Source organism: Bicyclus anynana, chromosome 13 (assembly GCF_947172395.1).
Source record: "Bicyclus anynana chromosome 13, ilBicAnyn1.1, whole genome shotgun sequence".
Lineage (NCBI taxonomy): Eukaryota > Metazoa > Arthropoda > Insecta > Lepidoptera > Nymphalidae > Bicyclus > Bicyclus anynana.
The window spans coordinates 4,982,208-5,001,092 of NC_069095.1; the positions used below are offsets into that span (position 1 = coordinate 4,982,208).

Here is an 18,885-nt window from a genome sequence, read left to right on the forward strand (position 1 = left end):
ACTCCATCTCAATTACGAAATTTGTATTTTATTTTACAATATTATCCTGCCCTATAAAATATGTAAATCCACATATTACTGGGAAGTGACTTTCCTAACTTAATAACATTATTATAATGTGAGTTATATAGAAAAGGTAAATGTTGCGTTAATTATATACCTAAGTAAAATTTTTTTTTTTATCTTTATTTGCAAACATCCAGTAAATTTTTGATTTTTAAGTATTAAGTAGTTAATATTGACCTTAGTTACCTGAATATCTCATAAAAATCATTATATTCAAACCTAGTCATCATCCCCATTCTCTACGTGTGTGAAGTCTGCCAATGTGGGCCAGCGTGGTGGTACTAACCCCTCTCATTTCAAAAGGAAACTCGTGCTCAGCAGTGAGCCGAATATGGATTAATAATGATGATGATGATAATATTTTTGTGTATGACTTCTGTGAGTTGCTTGCCTGTGCGTGATCCACATTGCGCAATGCACATCCTTATTGACATCCGTGGCCTGACCCTAGCCGTGCGTAATGAATAGAGCATAGTAAGAGTAACACATGTGCCGATTTAGTATGTTATGTTAGTTGTATTACAATACTCATTTATGTTCTTATCTGTCTATCTATCTATCTTCTATCTATATAATCTATATATTATAAATCTGAAGAGTTTGTTTGATTGAACGCGCTAATCTCAGGAACTACTAGTCCGATTTAAAAAATTCTTTCAGTGTTAGATAGCCCATTTATCTATATATTGTTCCCGTCCTACGGAAATTATTCAAAGTCAAAGTCAAAATTAATTTATTTCAAATAGGTTTAGTTTACAAGCTCTTTCGAAACGTCAGGTAATAATATTAAACTTAAGATAATGGTGATAATAATCATTCGAAAACTTAAAATTAAAGTTACGAGGGTTCCAAACGCGCCTTGGTCCGAGAAGAGCCCACAACAAACTCAGCCAAGGTTTATTTTTTTTTTAATTTATCACCATTTTACAAACTTATTTAAAACTAAGCACACAGTCATATAATACAGTTTAACACCAGGCTTTTTAATCATTTAAATACTCATTAACACTATAATAAGACTTTACTAAAAGCTTGCGTTTAATAAACACTGAACTTTTTGAGTGACTTCATGTGGTAGTGTATTATAAAAACGTATGCAATTGAAAGTAAAGATAAATTTTTGTAATTTTCAGGTAGGTATACTTCTTAAATAATAATAATTTTTTAGGTTAACTACGAGTATGTTACAAATAATCTATGTGAAAGTGAAATCCATTCAAAAATATACTAAAATGGCTTTTCACTTATCCTGTTAAACGGGATCAGGTTTGGATGAAAACAAATAAATTTTATCCAATGGCAAAGTTACGCTGAAAACCGAGTCGAGTTTTGGCGCCACGGGGCGCGCCGTATGATGTCACCATGAATCATTGTTTACGGAAAGGCTCTTAGATAATAAGACTTCAGACATTCCACTTTTATACAATACTCTTCGCTGAAAAAAATACGCGATTCCTTAAAATAGAAACGGGATGACATTAAAACAAACATGTTTCAGTGGACTCTACTTTAATAACAAGCTCATAAGTTTTAAAATATTAAGTTACCTAATTACTTTTTGAAGATATTATTAAAATAATAATGTTTTTAAAGGAAGGCGTCCACAGATCCGCATCGTCGCAAAGCTGAAGAGTTTGTTTGTTTGCTTGAATGAGCTAATCTCAGGAACTACTGCTCCTATTTAAAAAATTCTTTCAGTGTTAGTAGCCCATTTATCGAAGAAGGCTATATCATATTATCCCCGTATTCCTATGGGAACGGGAACCACGCAGGTGAAACCGCGCTGCGTCAGTTAGTAATATAGATATCAGTTGAGGTCGCACTTAGTTGCAATTAAAAAGTAGTATATACGAGTATAATACAAATATTATACTTTTTCGTTGCTTTTATTATACTTTAGTATAAGTAGAATTATTCTTTATATTTATTCTACAAGTTGATACATTTATTTATGTTCGATGCTTGATCAGGTTTAGGATACGTGCTAAATGCTAATATCTTGAGATATTCACGGATTTCTTTTACAATTTCCCCTAATAAACTTCACTGCATTTTGAGGTTCACATAGAGAATAGTACCAACTTAAATACCTACCATAATAGAACGTTTCGGTCCTTTGCGACATTCCAACATTGCTACTAATAAATTTCACCGGCTTTGAGAATGAATATCGTGGACTTAAGAGTCGTTCCGCTGGCTGATACACAGGGACTAAGTAAACAGAGTCGTTTTGAATTCAAATTCATTGCATGAACTGCGCTTGCAAGGCTGGATGGAATTACATTATAGAAAGATGATAACGTCTCTTTTCAATAATTTGATTGGTGGAAACTGTTTGATGAAGATTGCTTGATGGTTTGTAAGTCTTAATTAATGGGCCCCGATTCAGAAACAGTTTTCCTGGGCAATAAATACTCTCCCGAACTAAAACTTTTACGATCATTGACAGTGTTGTTTTATGCAGCCCAAAAATGCCTAAGCTGCGATTCCGATGGTGGGTTGAGGTGAAGCAAAAGTCAAAGTTAAAATTCATCAATATCAAGTCGACTTAGTTAACAAGTATCTACCTTTTGAAACGTCAGGTTATATTATGATAATATGGTGATATGATAAGATAAGAGCCGTGATAGCCCAGTGGATATGACCTTTGCCTCCGATTCCGGAGAACGTGGGCTCGAATCCGGTCCGGGGCATGCACCTCCAACTTTTCAGATGTGTGCATTTTAAGAAATTAAATATCACGTGTCTCAAACGGTGACGGAAAAACATCGTGAGGAACGTTTCAAATGCGCCTTCAGGAGCATCTCAAACATGTAAACAAATGGTTTCAATCATTTTCTCCTACTTATACGCTTAGCAGAGTCCCGTGACTCTGTTCGTCTGAATTTCTGTTTGTTTAAAATCTCGCGGGAACCATGGTATTTTCCGGGATAGAGTGTACCTAATATTATTGTATATTGTAATAATGATGATTGTATTAGTATTGTATCTTTTAAGTAGACCCTCGTTCACTAAAGTTACAAAAATACCTGATTAGATGGGTACCTTCTATTTTTACTCTAAGTATTTTAACAGTCAAGCAGGTACGTAACTTTAATACCTGTTAGCATAGGTGTCCTCTTGTTTTTCTACTCTGCTCGATCGCGTGCAAACCTCCAGTGATTTCCTTCTGTTATTTTGATATCATTAGCTCATCTGGTCTGCTGACGTCCTTTGCTGCGTTTTCCGTCTCTAGGGTACCAGTCAGAAACAGTTGAACTCTACCAGCCCTGCTCTCGAATCATGTGATGAGTCTATCGTCATGTGGACGGTCCATCAGTATTTGTACTTTCTTTACTTAACTTGTAAAGAAAATGTTTAAAAATTGTATGGTAGAACCCAGGATCAGTCATTGTACCCTAGCGGAAATAAAAGAAGATTTTTTTTTAACTATTTTTGATTATACAAATCTACGAATTTACTTTATTTCTTTCGAAATAATATTCATTATCTCCCAAAAAATGCAATACTTATAACGTTTTAAATGTAGTAATCAATTTGACGTTTGCTGTCAATTGTCATGTCATAGTTCCTATAAGGGCGCCATCTTTTATTTTATTTATTTCGTTTTGTATAGTTAGATTTATTCACTTTAATAAATTTTAATAAAATCCTTGTACTTTTTAAATTTGAACGATACGGGATATAAGAGTGGACCTGAAATGGATCATCTCCTTTCAGGATGAAAAGCTTACTATTTAGGTATGAGTAGGTACTTCCAAGTTGACACGATAGCAGGCGTCAGCTCACACGTAGGTAGGTTACCTATATGATGCAACGGACGCATCAAAAATTCAATTAGTTCCCAACTTTCTAGTTGCGTGATGCAAAATTTACTGAACGCCAACAATTTGGCTACGTAACCTGGGTGCATTACATTAATTTCCAGCTGAAAGCTCGGGCATTAATTTGGGTCTAGCTCCGGAGGGAAACCACAAAATACTAGTTCCGTTGCTATTCATAATAAAACCGGTGCAAGCCGCTAAGTGCTTCAACATCTGGGCACGGCGAAATACTATTACTATGACAAAGAGCCGTGAAATAGTGGCGTCGTTCAACTTTAGTTTGGCTATGTGCTAGCTTATAATAAGTTTAAATATTTTATATTGAATTCGAGTTGCGGCCGGCTTTGTTTGAAATTAAATGACTTTGTTGGCATCACTGCTTCTACTTATTCTATTAGCTAAGAACATTGTATAAAGCTTTGGGCAAAATGACGCCGGTAGGTTCCATTTGTTCTATAAAAAGTAGGTAGACACCTAATGCCATTTCTATGTCAGAATACTAAGTGGTAGGTATTTTGATTTTTCAAGTTTTACAAGTATCTAGCCAGATAAGTAATACAAAAATGTTCTACTTGACACCTGTCTATACGTACTAATACTATAGGGCCAAAAGTGATGACAAACTTGAACACAACCGCCGATAAAGGTTTCAAGGAAGACCTAAAGATGCTAGATAGGCTGTGTGTGCAAGAAGAATTATAAAAAAATGGGAAGGGAATAAAATTTGTTATGTACCTATGTACTACATTGCTCAATTTTAAGTTCAACCGATGGTAGGTTCACATTGCTTAATTTTTACGTTTTACATACGTCATATTGCAGGTTGTAGAGTCAACATCTCCTGAGGATGCTCCGGTTTCGGTGTGAAACGTACGAGAGTATTTTGTCGGACCTGAATGACGTTGTCGCATGGTTACGTCGGCTTTTCGCGGATGATAGCAAAATAAATAAACTATTATCTATAGCTATAATTTTTAAAAGAGAAACTGTTGAGTTTCCAGCCGCTCTTTTCAGTAGAACCTGTATACTGAACCGGGTAGTAGAGTCACGTAAAGTCTTTACAAATAGACTAACTTGACGATTTAAAAATGCTTGTATACTAAGTGTTCATTTACACGAGCGGCAGCTGCTACCGACGACTGCAGTCGACTGCCATTGGTTGCCGGCGAGACGTCACTGACAGTGACTGCAGTCGGTGACACCGTCGCCTGCCGCCGAGACGTCGCTGACTGCAGTCGACTGCGGTCGTCGGTACAGTTGCCGCTCGTGTAAATGAACCCTAAGCCTACTTGAAATAAATGAGTTTTGATTTGATTGATACTTCAGTTCTCCAATCACAATAATGACATATATTTATGTATCAAAACATTGTAGGTACACCGACAACAATTTATCAAAGTGAAAAGTTTGTCACACAATTGATTTAATTTAATGCTGATTAACGGACACGCATAAATTATGAATATTTTACAAAATAGTATTTTATAAATAATCCAATTATAATGTGTGAGCCGTGATAGCACAGTGGAGCCTCTGCTTTCGATTCGCAGGTCGTCAAATCAAATCAAATCCTTTATTTGCTGATACAGTTTACAAGGTTTAAGACCTTAACCAAATAAATATACTTTACCAAATAAATATAATCTGTTCTGTCGTAGATTCGAATTTTCCGGGGCATGCACATCCAACATTCCAGTTAGGTTCGTTTTAAGAAATTACGAGTAAACATCACGTGTCTCAAACGGTGAAGAAAAAACATCGAGAGGAAACCTTTATTCTCTACATTTGTGAAGTCTGCCTATCCGTCCTGTCTGTCCGTCCACAGTTTACTACGGAGACTATTACTATTAAAATGCTGTAATTTAGTATATGTACCTAACTCTCTGTATGTATGTACATTAAAATTTTTGACAAAGTTGTAAATTTTTTTTTTAGGGTAGGTATTTAGGTAATTTATTATTTCATACCTAGAATAGGAACCTAAAAAAATACAATTACCTATGATCTAAAATTTATAGGTACAAGGACAAATAAAATCAAAGAAATAAATCAATTCAATTAAAGTTCCTAGTCCTGAAATAATTGAAGGAAAATAACAATTTCACGTTGGCAGGTAAGTAATTACCTAGGTAGGTAAGCAATCTTCTAAAATAATATACCTATCTAATACTTAAGTAGTTAAAACTTGTTGAAAAGTTTTTGAAGTTGTTCTATTCGGTTTGATAGTTAAACCTGTAAAGCAAGACATGAACAGTTTATTTTAGTGCATGGCTGATGACAGAAGTTTTTATGGAAGTTGAGTAAAGCGCTCCCGATAACGTCAGAAGTGTGGCTCAACTCTTTAAGTTATAGCGCGCCTATAAACTAGGGTCAAACTTGTGGACGGATCGATATTAGGTTACCTTCGACGTGTGCTAGCACGGACGCACGGCCGGACACGTCGCGTGCCACCTTTAATACAAAAATATCGATTCTTCCACAAAGCCGCGTTACCGCAATCAATATGCCTTTCCGCCCCATGCCTAATTACGCCCACCTACGTCACTCAAACATCCGTTAAAAGCATAGCACCGACTCCGACACCGACACCGCCGGCCGAGTGAAAGCCCAACCTGAAAAATAGCGCACACTGAATCATTCAAAGAGCACAGGAAAACGCTTCATTGTAAACGTTTTATTTAATTTTCCCTCCATTTACTTTTTATAATTTCTGCCGGGCATAAAAAACGATCCGTCGCAGGAAGCGCGCAAACATACGAAGCCTTCCATATCTAGACGCACACATAGATGGGAACACCTGTCTCGGGAACGAAAGGTGTGCTCGCGCGTGCCGGGAAGAGATGACTATATGTGGAGCCGAGGGGTGAGAGTGAGAAGTGTTATGCGCGCGCAGAGTACCGGCACGCCCGCCGCGCGTCCCGCTCGCGCGTGGGCCCGCCTGAGAGTCGTCAGTCTATCGCGCGCAGAGGCAGCGCTTGCACGTGCCGCCCTTTGCTCTGTCGCGACCGACACGGTGTCCGTAACTGGTGTTCGGAAAATTGTGCATGTGCGTTTTCCGGCGAGAGCAGTGTGTGTGCTAGTGAGATGTGCTGTTGTTTTCTAGGTAATGGAGATACAAGTAACAGTTGGAAAAAGGCGGCCCGATGTGCGATGTACAAAAAGGGGAAACTTATTGGCGGGATTTAGTTTTACTGTTATTATTTTTTTTATTAAACCCTAAAAATGTACAGAAAGCCCTATAAAATACAAGCTCACAAAGCCGGCATGTAGAGCTCGGTGAACATGCAACTCTTTTACAGAGAACTAATTTCTGAACCGTTAATTGTTCGCGCCGCTTAGTTAAGCATAACAAACTAGGATGTTGATATCTACTATGTTGTATGTTGGCATTGTGGCAATAGTTTTAAACAAGAAATTGGTTACTTTGTCAATAACTGAAACCTTTATAATATACGTAAATAGACGATAGAGTTAGAATTAAACATCATGACTTTTTTAATCGTAAAAAATTAAGTAAAATTATAGAATAGACATTACTACTCAGTTTTAAAGTTAAGAAAATATATTACCGTGAGACCGGAAATAAAGCAAGTTCAGGGCCAAGTAATCTTAGGAGACTTATATAACTACTTCTACCAAAATTGGGTCTTATGCTGGAAGTGTTCCATAACAAACGAGAAAACCAGCAAAAACTCATTCGATGAGGCTTTTAATTTTTATGTTAGTCGAAACTTGCACAGTAGAGCATACTTTTCTTATGCGAGGTGCAAGAAAATAGTAATCCTCAATCTATTATATGTACATGAACTTTTTGTAGCTGAAGAAATTGAGTTGATGTGTAAATAACGAAGAAGTTTATTTACTTTGAAAGATCCTAGATAAAACTTTTAAATTCCCTAATAATGATTCCCTCTATCGTCTATTGACGATAGAGGGAATTATTATTAGGGATGGGATATATTATTAGGAAATTCTTGAAGAGGCCGTTTTCGTTTTTTAGTAATCAAGCAATTCCTAAGCTAGTGGGAGAATATTTTCTAATTATCGGTTAACGATCTGTATTTTTATATACTTTATTGCACGAAAGAAAAAAATATAAATGTAATTTGTGCTTTAATTTAAGAAAGAGAAAAAAGTCATAAGCATAAGCTGTCTGTAATCAAAAATCGATGTTATACTAAATTTATAAAGCAGTAGATGTTGATGAATTGAGTCAATAGATCTTATTGGATAGGTACCATTTAAATAGTTGCCAAGAACTGGTTAGAGTGGAGATGGACACAATCATATTTATTGCACAAAATGAAAAATGTAGATATAATTTTAGTGCTTAGGAAAGAGAAAAAAGCTAAGCGTGAGCTGTCTGTCATCAAAAATTGATGTTAAGGCAGTAGATGTAGATGAATTAAGTCAATAGATCTAATTGGATAGGTACCATTTAAATAGTTGCCAAGAACTGGCTAGAGTGGAGATGGACACAATCATATTTATTGCACAAAAGAAAAAATGTGTATATAATTTTAGTGCTTAGGAAAGAGAAAAAAGCTAAGCATGAGCTGTCTGTAATCAAAATATTTATTTATTTATATTTATTTATTTATTTATTTATTTATTTATTTATTTATTTATTTATTTATTTATTTATTTATTTATTTATTTATTTATTTATTTATTTATTTATTTAAATAGTTGCCGAGAACTGGCTAGAGTGGAGATGGACACAATCTAACAGGATTAAATATTATATTTCATGAAGTTTGTAGAAGTATCTCTAGATTTGAACAACTTTAAAAGTTGAGTTAAAACAATAGAAGTGACCCAACATTTTAAATAGAAAACGTTAAAATTTTTAGATGAATTGAATAGATCTAATTGGAAAGGTACCATTTAAATAGTTACCAAGAACTGGCTAGAGTGGAGATGGACACAATCTAACAGGATTTAATATTATATTTCATGAAATTTGTAGAAGTATCTCTAGATTTGAACGACTTCAAAAGTTGAGTTAAAACAATAGAAGTGACCCAACATTTTAAATAGAAAACGTTAAAATTTTTAGATGAATTGAATAGATCTAATTGGAAAGGTACCATTTAAATAGTTACCAAGAACTGGCTAGAGTGGAGATGGACACAATCTAACAGGATTTAATATTATATTTCATGAAGTTTGTAGAAGTATCTCTAGATTTGAACGACTTCAAAAGTTGAGTTAAAACAATAGAAGTGACCCAACATTTTAAATAGAAAACGTTAACAATAAAAAACTGATGGTAGAGCTAAATAAATCAATTGGAAAATAGCCACTAATCTAGTTTCAAAATCATTTAATCCCAAACTGTAGACCCTCGACACTTAATTTAATTGATGTCAATGAATAAATACGACCTTAAGAATGTCCGTGGCGTCATCAAATTTAACTACTTGCCGACATTAGGAGAGGTTAATCGAATTAGATGAACAATGAACATGTCATCTATGACGGGCATTTGTAATTTAGCTCGCCTAGAGAGATTGGAACAATTGAAAGCACCTATTGCCTGACTAATATTGATGAAATATTTAAAACATTTGTTTGTTTTACGTCGTTAAATTAGTTTTACAGTTTTTAATAAATACTGTTGATCTTTTACTGCCTGAATTGGTTCATAGTTTATTGTCATAAATTATGTTTGTATTGAGTAGAATCCTTTCTCTAATTTCGAATATTAGGTAGGTACCAAACTCTTAAATCAGCTTCGTTTGGTTTATGATCATAAACTTGATAGTTTGTACAATTTGATAAGTTTGTATAAGATGCATTAATTATAGCGACTTTACTTGTAAAATATGATTCTTTTCATAAAATGTTTCATGAGACTTTTCTATTTTAACATAGAAATAATAAGGACCTATTACGCTTTAAGTTACTCGTAATTCTTACTTTCATTTATTCAGAGAATGTATTCAAAATACTGTTTAGACTAATTACAGGTACGTAGCGAGTACCATTACAGCCTTATTAGTAAGCTTGTACGATTGTGCGTAGTTGTATACAATGCAACTGAATGTTGCTATCGTTTTTTCTCGGTCGGCGTTAATCGAAAGTCTAGAGTTGTACACATACGAGTAGTTAAGTGCATTTCACATCTCGGTCTAGGTAAATCACTTTCGCATTGTATCATCTACTATTCGTTCCCAACAAAAACGAACTATTAATGAAGATGGACGAAGTTTCAAATGTAAAATGAAAACATGTCTGAAAATATTCTATTCAGCGAACAAAATTCCGACGGACTCAAATTTGTTTAATGCATTTTAATTTCGCTAAGTAAATACTAAAGAGAAAAGTGAAGCAAATAATTAAGGCGTATTCTACTCCAACATGACGCATTGCAGTCTCTAAAATGACCCGTTGAGTTTCATTTATCATAATTTAGCATGTTTTGTACAAAGTGTACACACGTTCTCATTTCGTACATCTACTGGTACGTGTATGACTGTTATTATAGTGCTTTTTTTGTTGTTGTTGTCAATCCGCTCTTCTGTTGCAGTAATTACTGTAGCGAGTCCATTCGGAATAGTCTCTTGTACCAAGGCCCCATTGTGTCGGCGCGGTTGCGTCACGTCATGACAAGACCGCAACTGACTGTCCGTGAGAGCGACTAATAGTTAGCTTGTTAAATTAATTGCGCTTGATATTTTGCTCCATGCATGACATTTTGATGTATGCGGTGTACCCAAGGTGTGTCTTGATAACTTTTTTGTATGAAGCAATTTGTTAGGGCAATAAATCGTCAGTTTTAATTGCACCAACACTTGGACCATACGAAGTTTGTAGCGTATGTGACGAATTTGATAACTTTTATTGTACGTCATTGTATTTTATACGATGCTACAGATGTGGGTGTTTTGTTACGGATTACGGTGATAATTTGTTATTGCTCCAATAAACTTGTGGTTGTTAGTTAGTTAGGTTTTAAATGATGATTTAACTCTAAAATAATTTTACAAAAGTTAAAACAAGTAAAAGTAATAGATGCTCCAGATCGGCTAAAACAAAGTAAAATAAATTATTTCAAGTTAATTGTAATCTAATCTTATCTCTGTATCACCGTCTCTTATGAGATAGACATCTGCTCGCAATCTATCTATAGGTTACTAATATTATAGAGAGGTAAAGTGTGTGAGGTTGTGGGGATGTTACAGGTTCCTCGATTGCGGGTAGTAGGTATTAACATTCACTATTTACGTTTTTGTAGAGGAAAGCTATCAGTGTTGGTATAAATAAGAGAGTATTTGATGACTCGAGGTCAGTTGTTTGTTAGGCAGTGCGAACACCGTCACGCTGCCAGTCGTTTTGTTGATTCTGTGCAATAATGTTTTGTGTTATAAATATTTATAGTTTCGCTGCTACATGTCACGTCACAAGGGGTTTTCTTTGGATTAATTTACTTACAATATATTTTAAAAAGATGATGAGCCATGTTTGTTGTGAAATCCTTTTATATGTCCTCCTATTTTTTAAATTTGGAAAATTATTCTTCACCTTACCATCCAGGCCAGGTTGTATTTTCAATATGAATTTAATATCTAATGTTCGTAACACGTCCATGTTGTGTACATAAAGATAGGTATTTACCAAATTGGTGCAATAGGATTTTCGCCGACAAGCAATTTGTTTGGTGTGTTCCGGTGTACGTTCGGATAGCATTGATTTGCAATAAAAAAATATTGCTTTGTCACGCTTTCTGCGGCGCGACCTCTTTTACAGTAGTGCAATGCAATGGTCCGCTGTTGTTTTACAGTTTCGAAATTAATTGTTACACTTTTACCACGCATTTTGTACAGTCACTGACTTTGAGTCTATTTTCTTTAGAAACATTAGATTATTCGATATCGTTGCGTTGTATTTGCCTATCTTCTCAAAATCATCATCATTGACTCATATTCGGCTCACTGCTGAGCTCCAGTCTCCTCTCAGAATGAGAGGGGTTAGGCCAATAGTCCACCACGCCAGCCCAATGCGGATTGGCAGACTACACTCACGCAGAGAATTAAGAAAATTCTCTGGTATGCAGGTTTTCTCACGATGTTTACCTTCACCATTTGACAAACGTGATATTTAATTTATTAAAATGCACATAACTGATAAAGTTGGTGGACCTTCTCAAAATGTAAATTTTAATTTAATTGATTTCGATGGTGTCCAGGGGTGCGATTCCGCTATTTTACACTCGTTGTCGAACTGTTCGCCTATAACATGTCTTATTCGAATTTGAATATTATGTTTATTAGATGCTAAAATTAAAATGTCTCCAACGTTGCTATGGAAACGAACGATGTCACTGCGCTGTATCTTGATAGAATGCAGGGATTGCTACGTAGCTTATTACTGACTAGCGGACGCCCGCGACTTCATCCGCGTGGAATTCAGTTTTTCACAAATCCCGTTTAGATCCGCGAATAAAGGTATTCTTAACTGCGAATAAAGGAATAAACAAATAGTGAAAGGGCGAATAAAGGAAGCGCGAAGCGAATGATGATGACTGTACTTACTTAATAATTTTTTTTATTTGATTTTGATGATCGAGTCATGGTAACTCATTCCGCTATCAGGTGGACTGTGGGTGTGCTCATCCTAAGTGGGTAAATAGGCGCAATTTAGGCCAGCGAAGCTGCGGCGGCTGGCCTGATTCAACACTTCGTTGTGGCAATTAGATTCAATTTGCGGAGCGAGCACTATGAATATGGGACCGAAACTAACAAAGGTTCATTTCTCTTGGAATTAGTCCGAACACGCAGAATGACGAAATTCCGTAAAAGCGCTAATGCCCCTGGGTGTTTTCGTAATTAGCTACGGAGAAAGTTAATTTCTTTGGTTCGTGCACTCTTTGCTTACAACAAACAGTCATTTATAGTCCATTCTAGACTCGCTGTATTAGTGGGAACGTTGAGTATATCAATATTCATCTTTTTGAAAATTGCTAGCCGTAGGTGAGACATTTCTTATTTTTGCTGATAAACGAAAGCTTCTGAAGCATAATTTTGTAACATCTCGGAATTTACTCCAGCCTCTAAGCTGTTGTTTTAGAGTTTTAAGCTGGTTTTGTAATTTAAGATAAATTAACGATAATTTTCGAAACAACTGGAGGGATATCCTGTAACGATGTTTTGAATACCTCGCAAGAGTTCCAAATTGACCTTTATCTTTCTCTTTCTATAGTATTATGCTAGACATACTGCTAGAGAGAGATAGATTTGAAATAGAAACTCTCATTTCCGAGTTATACAAAACATCGTTACAGAATAACCCTCCAGATATGGCACAGTGACTACGCCAAGTTAACAACACTAAGTTTGTACTTAGACGTAATACTATTATGATCATTTGTAACTTAATATCATCAAGTACAAACCTATTAATGTCGCACTATTGAGCAAAGGGAATCACTGTAAGGAGTCAACTCCCTTTTAAGAAAGGGATATAATATGAAGTTAAGTCTTCACGTAGAATAGTAGTGTGGGTTACACACACTTTCACAATATTCCAGAATTTCCCCCGAGACATATTATCAGTTTCCAGTTTCGAGGGTTTAGCTAGATTGGGAGTTGACCTGTAAATATAAATTTTGTGTTTACCAATATTCGTACTATATTATAGCGAAAGAGTCTTTGGGGTTCATTGGTTTTTCTCTATTAAGTACCTACTCGACATTTTCATTTAGTTAGCCATCGGTGGCTTAACGAAATATGTCGTGAAGTTTTTGTTTGTGCTATTAATTAAGATTAAAAATCCGTGTTATATAATGATGATGAAAAATGGAAACATACTTTGGGCTATGAATGTTATTTAAACGGGTACATACCACGATAAAACGACGAGATTTTTATTGTCGATATTTCGACCCAGTTGCATGGATCGTGGTCACGACGGGACTACACATACTTATATATACTTTGGGCTGTTTGCTGATCCTAATTACTTAGGTACAAAATTCAATTGCTATAAAATAAGGAAACTTTGAAAGATAAGGGCAGAGAAAGAAGATTTTGCAATAATAATATATATAATACGAAGTACGAGACGAGTCCAACTCACATTTGATCAGTTTTGGCTATGAATAATTAATAAAAAACCTCTGAAATAGTCCTTGTAATATTTCAACTCATTTCAACAACTAAAACAAGTAGGCCTCTCAAATCGCATGTAAAGTCGTGCATCAAAATATAAAAAAGCCCGGTCTATTCTGTACACATTGCATTGTTTTGATGGAGTCGAGTCATATTGCTGATGGTTTATTTCGTCTATTCAGTGGCACATTCATTACGCGAATGTTTCAATTGCCAACGTTACGGTGCAGTTAATTGAATGGGTTAGTTAGTGAGCTACATTTATCGAATGATGTTCCATTATACTGACGAACTCTTATTTTACCTACATGTCAATTGCTTTACTGGCCCAGTTGCTTGGTTGAGTCTTTAGGGTCTACCCTGGGATATTGAGCCAGCATTTTCCGTTTGTTAGCGTATGTGACGGGTAACAGCGACAGTGATTGTACCATTATTTTGTGGTAGAGGAAACACCTCAAGCAGGTCCTAGGACTAGTGACCTTCTGAGTAGGTTTAAGGGACCCCTTTAGAATGCATCAACACCTTCCCTGCACGAGATGTTCTCCATGCCCACACTAAACAATTTATGATAAATAGTAATTACAATACAAAACATTATCAATTATTACACAAAATCACTAAAGCAACTGGCAGCGTGACGGTGTCTACGCTGCTTAACAAACAACTGAGCTCAAGACATGACATGCCATGAAATGCCCTCTTACGAGTATTTATACCAACACCGATACCTCCCCTCTACAATAATACCACCTGTAATTGAGGAACTTGTAACACGTATGAAAAAAAGTCAGTTAATTTGCTGAATAGAGACCGTTTACGGATCATATCATGATAGTTGTAACCTATTTTAATTATTGTTTTTTTTTCTCTCTCTCTCTCTCTTTTGTATGATGTGTATTCTAAATAGATTTTTCTTTATTTATTTTCTAGTTAGTTAGACAAAAGTCAAATCTTCCTCTACTTTGTAAGGCAACTGTTTCCTGATATCGGACAAGATCTACATGATCCTTATCGTTTTAATCTGACCGGCTATTGAACAATGAACATAAATGAAATACTTAAGTTTTTTAATAAGTTATTATTAAAAAATTTTAGTTTAAGTATTTTTATAATTTAAAGCAACAAATAACACCGATATATTACAACATATTGCATCATCTGCCTACATCAATGCTTTTGTTATACACAACATCGGTATTAAAACCTTTGTACAAAAGCAGGAACATAAAATACCTACTCCGAAATCAAATCATAGAAGCATTTTGCTGAGAAATTCGTGAGGGAGTAGCGAACCCTTTGCCTATTCATCTTCAAAATAACTCCTAACAACCCCGCGAAACTATTTCTTTGTGCCCAACCTCATAGTTTTGGAATTAAACTTGTTGTAAGGACGGCGTGCGTACCTATGTACCCCCGAAATCTGTTTATTTATTACTTATTCCTTAAAATTATTTTACTTACATGAACTTTAAAAAATTCTACAATCCATACTCATGTTTTTGCTAGGACACAGACTAACATGTCAGAAACTCTATCAATCGAACAGAAAAAATCCCGATATACCTAGTCGGATTCTGAGTTTCTCTTTTATTGGATATCATATAACTAATGTCAACGACGCGCATCAATATTATTTATTTGTTACTTATAAATATTAATTAAGATTAAATAAAGGACGAAACGTGTGTGATGACAGTAAATGTAACTGATTGACAGTCTATAGATCCTACGATTTTTATGCGAAGCCCTTAACCGTCAACACGTCATACGTTTTCAAGAATAAGCCGTTTTCACGAATTAAAGCTGTGTTTCATTGAGCCTGGCATTAACATGCAGGCAGGCATGATTCGCAATATTGATTTGAGTCGTTGACTGCTAAGAAACATCATTTGAGCTTTTAAACAAAAACACCACAGCATAATCGGTTCACTTGTTTAATGTATGTTTGACACAAATAACTTCAATTTTATAATCATCCTTTTTGCGTCGAGGGTTTAATAAGTGAGCAAAATCACAAGCGTTATGCTAATTAATACAGTCTAGTTCTAACATGAACGTTGATTTTATTGTGAATAGTTTTATATATAATCCAATGAATTCAGAAGCGGGTTGGCGACACGTTAATCGACTTATTTGTAAACCTGCATCGAAGGGGCTTCTACCTTTATGAGCAACGTTATCTACAGTGCAAATAATATTTTTGTTCTAATTTATATGCTTTCTTAAAGCTATATTCTTTAATAATATGGTTTTTGCCATTTATTTATTTAATACTAAATCATACTTATTGGTATTTAACTACACCAAAACCAGATTGGTAATTAAATTGATTATCTCTACGTATCGTAGTTATTGGACTTCGGAATTTCTACTGTACAATATGGAGTATTCAGTTCAAGCTACTCCAAAAAGTTGTATTTTTTATACCTTTTGGTTTTAGTTTTAAATAAAACAAAGATCTCACCCGTGAGCTCCTTCCTTTCTAGGTAGTGATGTTCTCTTAATGCCTAGAAAGTAAGATGAATCAGACATAAGTTTTTAAAGAAGTGTCTAAAATTATAATCCATAGTTTACTAATGTTTTGAGGTTATGTTTATTTTTTCACGGGTTTTGTCAAATTATCCCAAGGATATATTTTTGTGACATAAATATTATGGCGTTTTATGTCACGCCATAAACTAAATATTGTCAAGGAAGTCGATAAAAGGGCAATTTTTTCGAGAAACAACACGGTCCTGTCCACAGACGTAACAAAATTGGGACCTAATCTCGCGGTGCCTTTATAGATAGTAAACATTTTATTTCATTCAAGATAATTTTTCTTAGCAGAAAATACGAAGCAGCGTTTGTTTACAGCTCTATAACATATCAAAGCGTCGACGAAGTTAAGGATCCCCAGGGACTTATAATAGATGAGAACTGGAAAAGTTGGTCCGGACTTATTTACCGACTTCGCCGCAGCATAAATACAGTCTGGGCTTAAAGTATTCAGCGGTTAGGAAAATATCATCCGTTGTATTTTTTACGCGATTGTATCAAGTTTGTCGAGCAAGGGAATCTTGTTCTTTTGTGCAATAGTTTGCTAAGTTTCCTTCGGCTGATTTTCTATGGCATCGGATACGAAATCTTTCGTCGTTCAAATTAATGTTGGCTTGTAAAGTTTGATTAGTAATTTATTTTTGTGCATAGATTAGGTTTCTTGTTCAAACTTGTTTACTTTGATATTTCGATTTAAACCAAACATTTCAAACGTTTATAAAAAAAAACAAAACAGGGATAAATCAATCATAATCTAGTGGGATGAATAATTGTAACAAATTACCAAAAATAGATGAAATAGAATCACGATTGTTGGGTTGGGAGAATGAGAATTAGCCAATGCCTTTAATAGTTGTTGCAGTTACAGTTGCCTTATGACGTTCATAATACGTACTAATATCGTGAATCGCGGCAAACTTTCAAGAGTTAAACGAATTGTCACCGTACCCATGCTTTCTGAAAAACACTATAGACTATGTTATCAGCAGGCCTATTCACTATTTTGGTCTTTATTATCAACGTATTAAAGTAAACATCAAATCGATTAAGAAATGTCATCTACCTACTGTATGATATCCACCAGTAGGCACCGCATGATATTTGTTACATAGAATATAAATTTCGTATATGTCAACTAGCAAATACGTCAAAGATAGTGAATTAGCCTGCAGTACTGATATTTAAGGTTAACATGACGAGGTAGAGAACAAGTAAATTCTAATTGAGCCCAAATAAGCTCAATGGCGTATTGTATGACCCCTTAATTCATATATGACGCATTTCTCTATTACGATTAATATGTTAATTGTATTAATGGGCGATTAATTCGTAATTGTTGTTGTGTTTAATGCCAAATTAGACACAAATCCTATGCTGTTATGTATGTATGTACACGTAATCATATTATGATTGGCAATAAACGCGTTGGATTTGCTTTAACACTCGACAAACAAATTATTAGCAAGAGAAGTATTCTAATTTGGTTCCTTTAAACATTTTACTTATACTTTTTCTGATTTCCAATTGACTTTAAATTATTGTTTAATTTAAATTAAGCTTAAATTACTGTATGGACGGAGCCAATGCTGGCGATATAATGGGTTGTACGTCTAGTTAATTGCATTAAAAAAGGGCTTATCATCGTTATCAACCCATATTCGACTCACTGCTGAGCTCGAGTCTCCTCTCAGAATGAGATTGATTAGGCCTTAGTCCACCACGCTGGCTCAATGCGTATTGGCAGACTTCACACACGCAGAGAATTAAGAAAATTCTCTGGTATGCAGGTTTCCTCACGATGTTTTCCTTCACCGTTAGAGACACGTGATATTTAATTTCTTAAAAAAAGGGCTTATAATGATGAGGAAATACTTAAGCTTCTAAAAGACGTGTAGAATGTTGTGTGTTAATTCGTCAGTTTTCAAATTACTACTTAAATCTTTCTTCATACGGCTCATTACGCGGCATATTACACACCACATAAAATTTTATTACTAACGCAGCTACGCGCTGTTTTAGATTGTAATTGAAAAAATCTGAGTTGGATTATTTACTTATACTAAACTCGGTGAGGCTATGCTTCTGAATCAGCATTGCTGAATCTGAATTGATGAATTCTCAGAATGGCTGAGGAATCAATAAAGTAATAGAATAAGTAGATCGCTACTCACATGAAGCGTTGTTGTGTTCCGAACTTAAGTTGATTTCTTCATCATCAACGGTATCATCATTATCGTTACTATCATCTTCATTATCATCATCATCGATATCATCATCGTTTTCATCATCATCATCATCGGTGCTTTATTCCATGTATTGTCTGCGAGGTGAAGTTCTATTAGAGG

General features: G+C 35.0%; 1 protein-coding gene across 1 annotated transcript in view; it reads left to right on the plus strand.

The window, feature by feature from the left end:
- Nucleotides 1–6,807: 6,807 nt before the first annotated feature.
- LOC112046215 (protein couch potato) overlaps nt 6,808–18,885 on the plus strand; it is a 300,195-nt gene continuing 288,117 nt past the window's right edge. The window contains exon 1 of the mRNA XM_024082787.2: nt 6,808–6,993. The gene's annotated coding sequence lies outside the window, so the exon portion shown is untranslated. The remainder of the gene's footprint in view (nt 6,994–18,885) is intronic.